This window comes from Gymnoscopelus braueri, assembly GCF_963280865.1.
Source record: "Gymnoscopelus braueri genome assembly, chromosome: 2".
NCBI classification, from domain to species: domain Eukaryota; kingdom Metazoa; phylum Chordata; class Actinopteri; order Myctophiformes; family Myctophidae; genus Gymnoscopelus; species Gymnoscopelus braueri.
The window spans coordinates 51,103,214-51,112,627 of record NC_137604.1 but is presented as its reverse complement, the minus strand read 5'-3'; the positions used below and the strand labels follow the sequence as shown (position 1 = coordinate 51,112,627).

The window sequence follows — 9,414 nt, the reverse complement described above, 5'->3', positions numbered from 1 at the left end:
AACGCGGGAAGCGAACGCATTTTTTTTTAAATAAATATGAAAAAAAAATATTTAAAAAAAAGTCACCAATAAAAAAATTAAAATAAAATACAAAAAAAATCTGCGTTAAAGGGAGCATCTTAGAAAAATACAAATTCACTAAAAAAAAACTTTGAATGTTTTTGAACAATTCAACAAAGTGTTTGAAGTGCCTGTTTCACCCACTTCCGGGGGGCGGAGCCAAAATCCGAGCCCGAAGTATTTGTTCGTAGACCCCCACTTAGGGGGGGTAGAAAAAGTTTGGGAGCGATTCGGGCACTTTTCATTTAACATGGGGTTTCAATGGGGAGTTTTTAGGAGCCTTCTCCGGGGCGTGGCTTCCGGGGGAAGGGGCGGGCTTAAACGCAACCTTGACAGGTGTGTTCAGTTTTCAAAGACCTTTCATTTGATGTATGGTACGTCTAAATTGGACATTTACTTATCTCAGAGGAGCTGCAGGCAGGCAGTGAACACAGACACACACGGACACACACACACTCACAAGCCGAGCACGGTTTCATAGTAAGCTCCACTTGCGCGGAGGCGCGCCTTCGGCGCGCCTCCTTCCGCTGCGTTCGCAACTATATTCACAGTTTATTATGGTTATGTTTGTATGCCTCTACTTAAATAACACCAACTCAACATAATAGTTTATGGTTATGTTTGTATGCCTCTACTTAAATAACACCAACTCAACATAATAGTTTATGGTTATGTTTGTATGCTTCTACTTAAATAACACAAACTCAGCAGAACTTGTATCATCATCTTATTTGGACTGGATTATGGTGTATACATAATAATATCTGGAGTGGTTCATTTAACTCTGAAAGCGTTAAAATGGCCCTTCATGGGTCAATCTTTACACTTTAGAGCCCAAACAGTGGGTCGGGACCCATCTTCGGGTCACAGACCAATTTTTATGGGTTGCGAGTAAATATCCCCCTTTTTTTTGCATACATAAAAAAAAAACAGCAATTCCCCAAAAATAATAGTGTTTCATAAACTCAATAAAAAAATTAATAATGGTAGTGGTGAAAATAGCAGATCTAGAGCATAGAGTGACAGCATAGGAGTGTGAGGAAAGACGATTGCATAGCACAACATTGTACACTGCTATTCATGCCCCTAAGCCTACTGAGCCAGTTCAACAAACCAGGGAAATGACTTCTCCCACCCCCCCCCCCCCCCCCTCTTGTTGCTCAGAAAGACACAATGTGAATTGACAGAAGTCAAACCCAATCAAAATATTTTCTGTTTATCCCAAAGCATCATTCACTAACAAAAGGAAATATTTTTCAGTACTGTATCTGATGCTATTAAAGCTATGATGGGGCTCTTGGAGAGTGAGACATCACACTCGATTGGGTTTTCTGAGTTATGAACGTTGTGAGACAGAGCAACCACTAGGGGGCAATCTTGGTCTATTGTGTTCTTCAGATTAATTCTGATTGTCTCATGATTGTAACCCCATGACAACACACCGTTTACCACACCTATGACATTGACCTTGATACACATCAGCTGCCTCCAGTATACACCTTCAGCCTGTTTTGCTTGACCATGACCTATATAACCACAGCAAAACATGGCAAAGGAAGGTGAGACACAACAAGGGGCTTGAACACTAAGCTGGTGACATGCAGTAGATTGATTTGGAGTCAAATTTGGTGCTAAACTAATGAGTGATTTCCTTTTCTCCGGTAATGGCAGTCATCTTTGATTGTCTGTGGTTAAAAAACAAACAAAAACTAGGATTAGTGAAGCTGTGACTAACGGTCCCTGTACTACTGGCAGTGGTGGAAAAAGTACTAACAATTTTTACTTAAGTAAAAGTTTCAATACTGCAATGTAGAAATACTTCGTTACAATTAATAGTCCAGAATTCAAAATTTACTTGAGTAAAGGTACAAAAGTATTGGTATCAAAATGTACTTAAAATACCAAAAGTAGAAAGTACTCATTAGGCAGAATGTTTCACGAGTTTTCAAATGTATAAAATCTTTTGAAAATAGCAGACCTACAAGCTCACAATGCGTCGCATCGCGTCACATTGTGAGCTTGTAGATCGGCTATTTTCAAATGACCGAAATGTATACAGGGCTGAAGTGGGTAATGTATGTTTTGTAATAATAATCAAAATCTACAAAGTAACTAATAACTAAAGTTTTCTAATAATTGTAGTGGAGTAGAAGTATAATATTTGCCTCTGAGATGGAGTAGTGGTACTGAAAATTGGAAATACTCCAGTAAAGTAAAAATACATCAAAATTGTACTTAAGTACAGTACTTGAGTAAAATGTTGTACTTAGTTACTTTACACCACTGACTACTGGTCCATTCCCTGAAGTACCTGTCTCTCACTGTCCTCTCTCTCTCTTTCCTCTTCCTAAACAGTGCTAGATGGAATGTCCCTCATGCGACCTTTGCCCTCCAATTAGCCCTGGTCATACCATGCCAGGCAAGCCTGGTACAAACACCCACGGTGAGCAGGAGGAGAGAGGGAAAGAGACAGATGGAGAATGATTGATTGACAATTTTTATGCACTCTCTCCCTTCATGCAGATTTAGAATGGCTTCTGCTGTGTGTGTGTGTGTGTGTGTGTGTGTGTGTGTGTGTGTGTGTGTGTGTGTGTGTGTGTCACACACACATGTAAACACATGTTAAGTGTGCGTGTCTCGCATACATTAGTGTGACATGGTATTTGACTGCACTCGATGTGAACAGATGCAACTACATGTGAACTGAGGTGCATCTGAGTCACGTATCATATGCATGAGTGCACACACACACACACGCCCAAATGTGTCATATATGTGTTCTTCTGCATGAACAACATACATGTCATGTATGTACACACAAACCATATGCATGCACGCACGCACGCACGCACGCTTGCACATAATGCTCCCGCGCGTTAAAGGTTAAGGTCACACGTTTTCAAAACGGAAATGGCAGCCATGTATGTACAAATCTAAAAGGCTTCATGGAGTATTCTCTGAAAGCATCACTGTGGTTCGTGTGACACAGCTGCCAAGTGGCAGAAAATGGCAGCCACTCGACAAACAGCACTCCCTTCCCTTTCTGGATCTACTGTACAGCTTCGGTTGATAGTCAAACTGTAACATTGTCTGGACAGATCCCTTGTTCTCAACTTAACCAAAGAAACAAGAGGACAACCTAGAAGTTAATAGTGCGGTTGACTTTGCCATTATCAAAAATGGGAGAAATAATAGTGCATTTGCCTATGTTCAGCACTACTTATCTCAAACCACAGACACACACACACACGCACGCACACAACATATAAATACCTTGGAGCAAAATACGGACATGTAAAATACGTCAAAACCTTCATAAATCAAATGAAAACAAAAAAGCCACATACTATAAAACCTGATATCTGCACTGATATTAGCTGACATGGGGCTACCAGCGTTACTGAATATATTCAATGAAAGTATATCACCATCGTTTCCCCTGCCTGTTTGTTTGATGCTAGCCATATGGTGAAGAAGCAGGGAGCCGTCCAGACGCATGGCTTTGGCATTGTGTCTGTGTAATTGGTAACAGGCCCCTTGTTTCAAAACCTCAACTGAGGAGATGTTGTTTGTGTGAGAAATGAACAGTGGTGGAAAAAGTACTCACATTTCTTACTTTAAGTTAAAGTATCAATACTGCGATATAGAAAAATAAACTCTGTTACAAGTACAAATCCGGAATTCAAAATGTACTTGAGTAAAAGTACAAAAGTATTGGCATCACAATGTACTTAAAGTACCAAAAGTAAAAGTACTCATTAGGCAGAATGTCCCATTTCAAGTTTTCAAATGTATAAAAATCTTTTGAAAATAGCAGATCTACAAGCTCACTATGAGTCGCGAATGGCCGAAATGGCCGAAATGTATATAGGGCTGAAGTGGTTTACGCATGTTTTGTAATAATAATCAAAATCTACAAAGTAACTAAAGAGTAGAAGTGAAAGTATTGGAAATTGGAAGTACTCAAGTAAAGTACAAATACCTCAAAATTATACTTAAGTACAGTAGTTGAGTACATGTACTTAGTTACTTTACACCACTGGAAATGAAAAGGGGGTGGGGTTGGCTAACTATCCATCAGCCTTTTAGAAGAACTATTCCAGAATTCTCTCTTTCTTCTCTCTGTGTAGTGTAGAAGACCATGAGCCAGTCTCAGTTCAATTGAAAGATCAAATGTAATGGCTGAGTGCTGGAGAGCACAAGGACAAGGATTTAGCTGCTGTCAAAACTGACTTTACTGTCTGTCTGCTTGTGTGCGTGTCCCGCTGTGTGTGTGTGCGTGTGCGTGTGCGTGCGTGCGTGCGTGCGCGTGTGTGTGTGTGTGTGTGTGTGCACGTAAGCATGCATGAGGAATTGAGGATGCGAGTCTGTGCATCTCTAATAATCTATATCTTCTAATCTAAAGCACTGCGTGTCAGATCTCAACACCAGCCCCTGCAATGTAAATGAGTCCACAGCTCATATCTATGTCCATGTTGACCTTAAAGCTTCTGGGTGCCGTTTAGAAAAACATCACTTCCTGTCTGTCTCACCCCTGTACGGTCAGGGCATATGGTATGCACAAGCCCCCCAGAACCACAGTAAAACAGTGAAGCGGCCGTCGCCTGGTGGTCAAATCTGGCATAACAACACTTCCGCATTTAAAATGCTACTGCGCGTGCATCTATCGTTTGTGCTCCTGCTCATAACTCTATGGTCGCTCTATTGGACCCAATATTGGTGCTTCCGGCAGACTTCCGGGTGCTTCAAACGCCAGTGAGCAACTTTCATTGAAATGAATAGCTGGGGGCGGGGCAGTCCGCTCTCTAGATATATAACACTCTATGCATACAGTATGTATCTAGGACCGTTACATGGGTGTACCCACATACAGGACGTGTGGTAGGACTTTCCAACATATAACTGCAGTCTAGTGCTTAGAGAGGGCACGTCAGGCTAAACGGGAGGGGGGGGGGCTAATTGAGGAAAGCAGAACCCTTTGGCAGGGAGAGAGAGGGCAGAGAGAGGTTTGGACCATGTTATGTGACACAGTGCTTGGTCAAAATTAATGAAGTGAACTGAATAAACCACAGGGCTCTCATCAAGACTATGCACCCCCCCCACCAACCATACAGATGCATTCACACAGCTTTTTCACCTCTGACCCTCCCAACACACACACACACACACACACACAACTCCGAAGAGGCAGCTGCAGTGATATGAGGAGATGATGAGGGGGTCTGTCAAACAGTGGGACATGCTCACACACACACACACACACACACACACACACACAAGCCACCGCTCGTCCCCCGAATGCCCTGCGTTGGAATGCTGAAGTGGACAACTGTTGAGTTACTGGTCGAGGCGAAATATGACCCGATGATGCATACAAGTGCAAGGAGCCATTTGTTGCTGAGTGAGTGAGTGCGTCTGTACATCTACTGTATATTCAGAACCTCTCGAAACTTCTACCCATAAGCACGCGGACTGTAGTTGCGTACGTGCGGAGACACATGTACAAAGTACAACTCTGCTGTGTGTGTGTGTGTGTGTGTAAGTCTATCCGTCTTGTCCTTACAGTGCATGTAAGGACACAGCCCTCATCACTGATAAATGTGACAAATTACAGATTCATCTTGGAGAAAATGACCCTAATCACTCACGAGAAAGCAGCAGCAGCAGTGTGGTTTATATTATATAGGCATTAGGTAAGGGTGCCTGCATGAGCAAAAAAAAGAAAATTAGCTAAATCGCCTCCACCTGGGGGTGTTTAAAGAGAGACATGCACAATGTCGAGGTACGGTGCACGAGGGCACGAGCACGTGTTGACAGACAATCCTCATTTCCCCCAAAAGACTTTGTTATTTCGTTGTTATTCAAACAAATCTTGTGCAGACATTGTTGCATCTAATCTATTGATCTCATTCTCTTTCGGTATCCATTACAACCAAGGGCTGAACTTTTCCTTTTTCTGCTAAGGCCCTTCAATTCAGGCCAATTAAAATGTACTGGTAGCCAACTCCTGTCATGTGGGACCAGACCAGAAACTTGTCAGTGGTCTGTTCTGGTTTGCCAGCCCATGGTTTAAATAAACGTTTCCAATGCAATATTATCCAGTGTTCTATAATATGCCATTATTCCTTGCAACCATGAAATGCATCTTGCATCTCCACTGGACAATTACGTCTGTAATGTAGTGATGGTTGAGAGGGTACTGTTGACGTGAGGAGAGCAGTGTTGTTGGGGAAAGCTAGTTGTTTTCAGAGCAACAAATTACTAAACACTGGAAACAGTTGAACTACGGCTGAACCAAAACTAAAAAGGCCCGTCCACATCAATACATCTCCTTGCAACATGCAACTACTCGCAGCCATTATCGCCCAATGGCAGTTGCAAGGAGTTGCATTGGTGTGAACTGGCCTTAAAACTGTTTTGTTGCAAGGAGTTGCGACTAGTTGTATTGGTGCCGTCTGGCCTTCAAGCTACTTAGAAAAACGTGTTCAAAGGCCTGGGCCGCTGGCGTAGCGGTCACCTATAAGCTCAATGTAGCCAGACAGCGTGTTCGCGGATTCGCGCATTGAAACAATGTTGCAAATTAAGCTAATCATCTGGGGACCCCCACATTTTTTTTGGGGGGGAAGAGTATGTTTACGCAATATAATATAGTCTTCATAGTCTTCCATTGAGAAATGTATATCCTGTGCATGGGTAGGACCACTACTGGTTGACATGGGTTATTGCATGAAAGTCAAATCGCAATTTATCCTCCTCTAAACAAGCTGTCGCTTACAGCTCAACAGTAGACATTCTGGAGCTTGTGTGGGGACCTGGGTTCGAGAGTTGTGAAAGTTATGAATTATGTTATGAAAATACACGGAAATTAATGCTATTGGTTGGGACCAGAGCGTGGGTGGGGAATTAATGCTATTGGTTGTGTAGCTTGTCAATCAAATCATCACAAGGTAGCCACGCCCCTCCTACACCATACCCTACTTTATCATCAATTTTGAAATAAATGGGAGCATAATTTACCAAAATGCATATCATGATGATTGAAATAAGACTTTAAACTAGCGACTGGAAGCATATAGTATTTATGATAATGTTTATTAAAAGGTAATAAAATCAAGTGTAAAGTTCGGCAAAAACCCATCCGCTTGAAATGGAGCCTAATTCTTTCTGACACCAGCAGGGGTGAAACAGCGAGACTACAGGCCATTCATATGAACTGTCACTTCCTATCCACACGTTTCCTAGGGTGTTGTGAGCATCACTTCCTGTCCATTTGATCAGGTATCGGGGATCAAATCGTCAGGAAGTGATGCCCACACAACACCCTAGGAAACGTGTGGATACAGCCTCAATGTTCAACTCAGAAGCTGGCCCCTTGGCCACAACACTTTGTCAGCTTGTAGATCTGCTATTTGTAACATTTCTGCCTGTAATGACAACATGCCCAAAATAGGGACGCCGGGTTGAAAGTGGTTAAATACATGAATGGCCATGGTGATTCATCCTTGGGCAGAGATATACAGGAGGTATACAGTGTGTGTGTGTGTGTGTGTGTGTGTGTGTGTGTGTGTGTGTGGGCTGATGACAACGGTTGGCATTAGCGTTCATCAATGGACTGTGCAGTAGGCCTACACAATGTGAGTGTCATTATTTGGAGTGTGGCTTCACAGTGGTCAGGATGATAAAAGCGGTGGATGAAAGTGGATGATGAGAGTGGTCATTTATTAAAGGGCAAGACCACTTTGGTAGAGGTTTGGGTTGTGTAGTTATACCTTGCCATGATGTAACTTCGAAGGTGGACAAGAAATCTAAAATAATTGCTCCATTGATTAGAAATTGATAATTAAAAATATGCTCCTCATTGACTTACATTGTACGGTATAACAGCTCTCAAAGTCACTCTTAGCACATAAACGGATGCAAACAAAGTTGATTCAGACAATATAGAACATCACACAATCCAGTACTGTTTTTTTTTAAATAATAATGTTAACTTCCTGTTGATTTTGCCATTTTTATTAACACATTGACAGCCAATTATTTCAGATTTTTAGCTGTTGCCTGCCAGAGATCTTTCATTGAAAAAAAAAGTACTCAGGAGCCGAGATACAGAATTTTTAAGTTTTAAGTTAACAAGGAAGTGGATAGGAGTTTAAATCTTCGATAAATCATATCTCCTTGGTCTTTGGGTCAAAAAACAAGAAAAAAACGAAGAAAAAAAACGCAGATCTGCGTCTTTGGCAGCCAGGCGAGAAATTAATTAGAACGCAGATATGCGTCTTTGGCAGCCAATGTGTTAAGAAGAAAACCCGGACTGGATCCGCGGATCCGGATCTTCAAATTGTAGTCTAGTAGTCTAGTAGTTAACTAGTACCGGTAGTTTAAAGTGATTTCAATACGTGATCATGTGCAAAATTTTAACTACCTGTACCAGTAAGCACCTGCAAAATGTAGTAGTTTAATTAGCAAGTACTATAAACTATGAAATCATCATACTTTTCATTATTAGAATACTGAAAAAATAAAGGCATTTGTGCTGTATACTTTTAACACCGTGTTCATCACCACTGCAATACCTACTGCTCAGCGTAATACCTAATATCTGCCTCTTACCTCGACTATACAATAGCTTACTGTTCCCAAGCCGAGGGAACGGCATGTAGAGAAAAGGCTGCTTCTCATGTGAAACCTGACTCTTAAAGTGATACCTCAGTGTCTCAGAGGACAGGATGGGTTCCACATGCGGTCGAAAATACAGCGTGAGAGGGGGATGGAAAAAAAAGACAGATAGATGGAGAGGGAAGTGGTTAACAAGCTCAAGACAGACAATGGGTCAAGGGAGATTCCCAGTTGACACAGTCCATATCTGTGGGAGAAACTGCAGGAATGATGTAAGCTGGGTACGAAATAAGAGAAAAGAAAGAAAAAAAGAGAGAGAGAGAGAGAAACTCGTGCGTGTCTGTGTATCTAGTATACAACTTTCTGCAAAGCCTCGTTCCCAGCCAGTCACGACCTAATGCAGAGAGAGTGTCTATAGGGGTGGGACTTCCGTCTTACATATTTCCCCCGGAAACTATATATTTTCGACCAATCATAACACTCATTTCATTCCCGGGAACAGATTTTTAAAGCGTCCATGTCATTTCCTTGGGCGGTACTTCCGCCAAATTCCGGTACTTCCGTTTAGTAGTGGTGGGAAAAAAGGTTAATTTCAGTGAACGAACGATTTCGTTCACGGCAATGATTCGTTCAAATGATTCGTTCACGTTCTGGTTCAGTAGCGCTATTTTCTAGTGTTCAAAAGAGTAAAAGTATAAAAGTATCGTCATCAAAATATACTTAAAGTACCAAAAGTAA

At 41.8% G+C, this 9,414-nt stretch overlaps 1 protein-coding gene across 1 annotated transcript in view; it reads right to left on the bottom strand.

The window, feature by feature from the left end:
- septin9b (septin 9b) overlaps positions 1–9,414 on the bottom strand; it is a 93,184-nt gene that overhangs the window by 9,081 nt on the left and 74,689 nt on the right. The gene's annotated exons all lie outside the window — the stretch shown is intronic.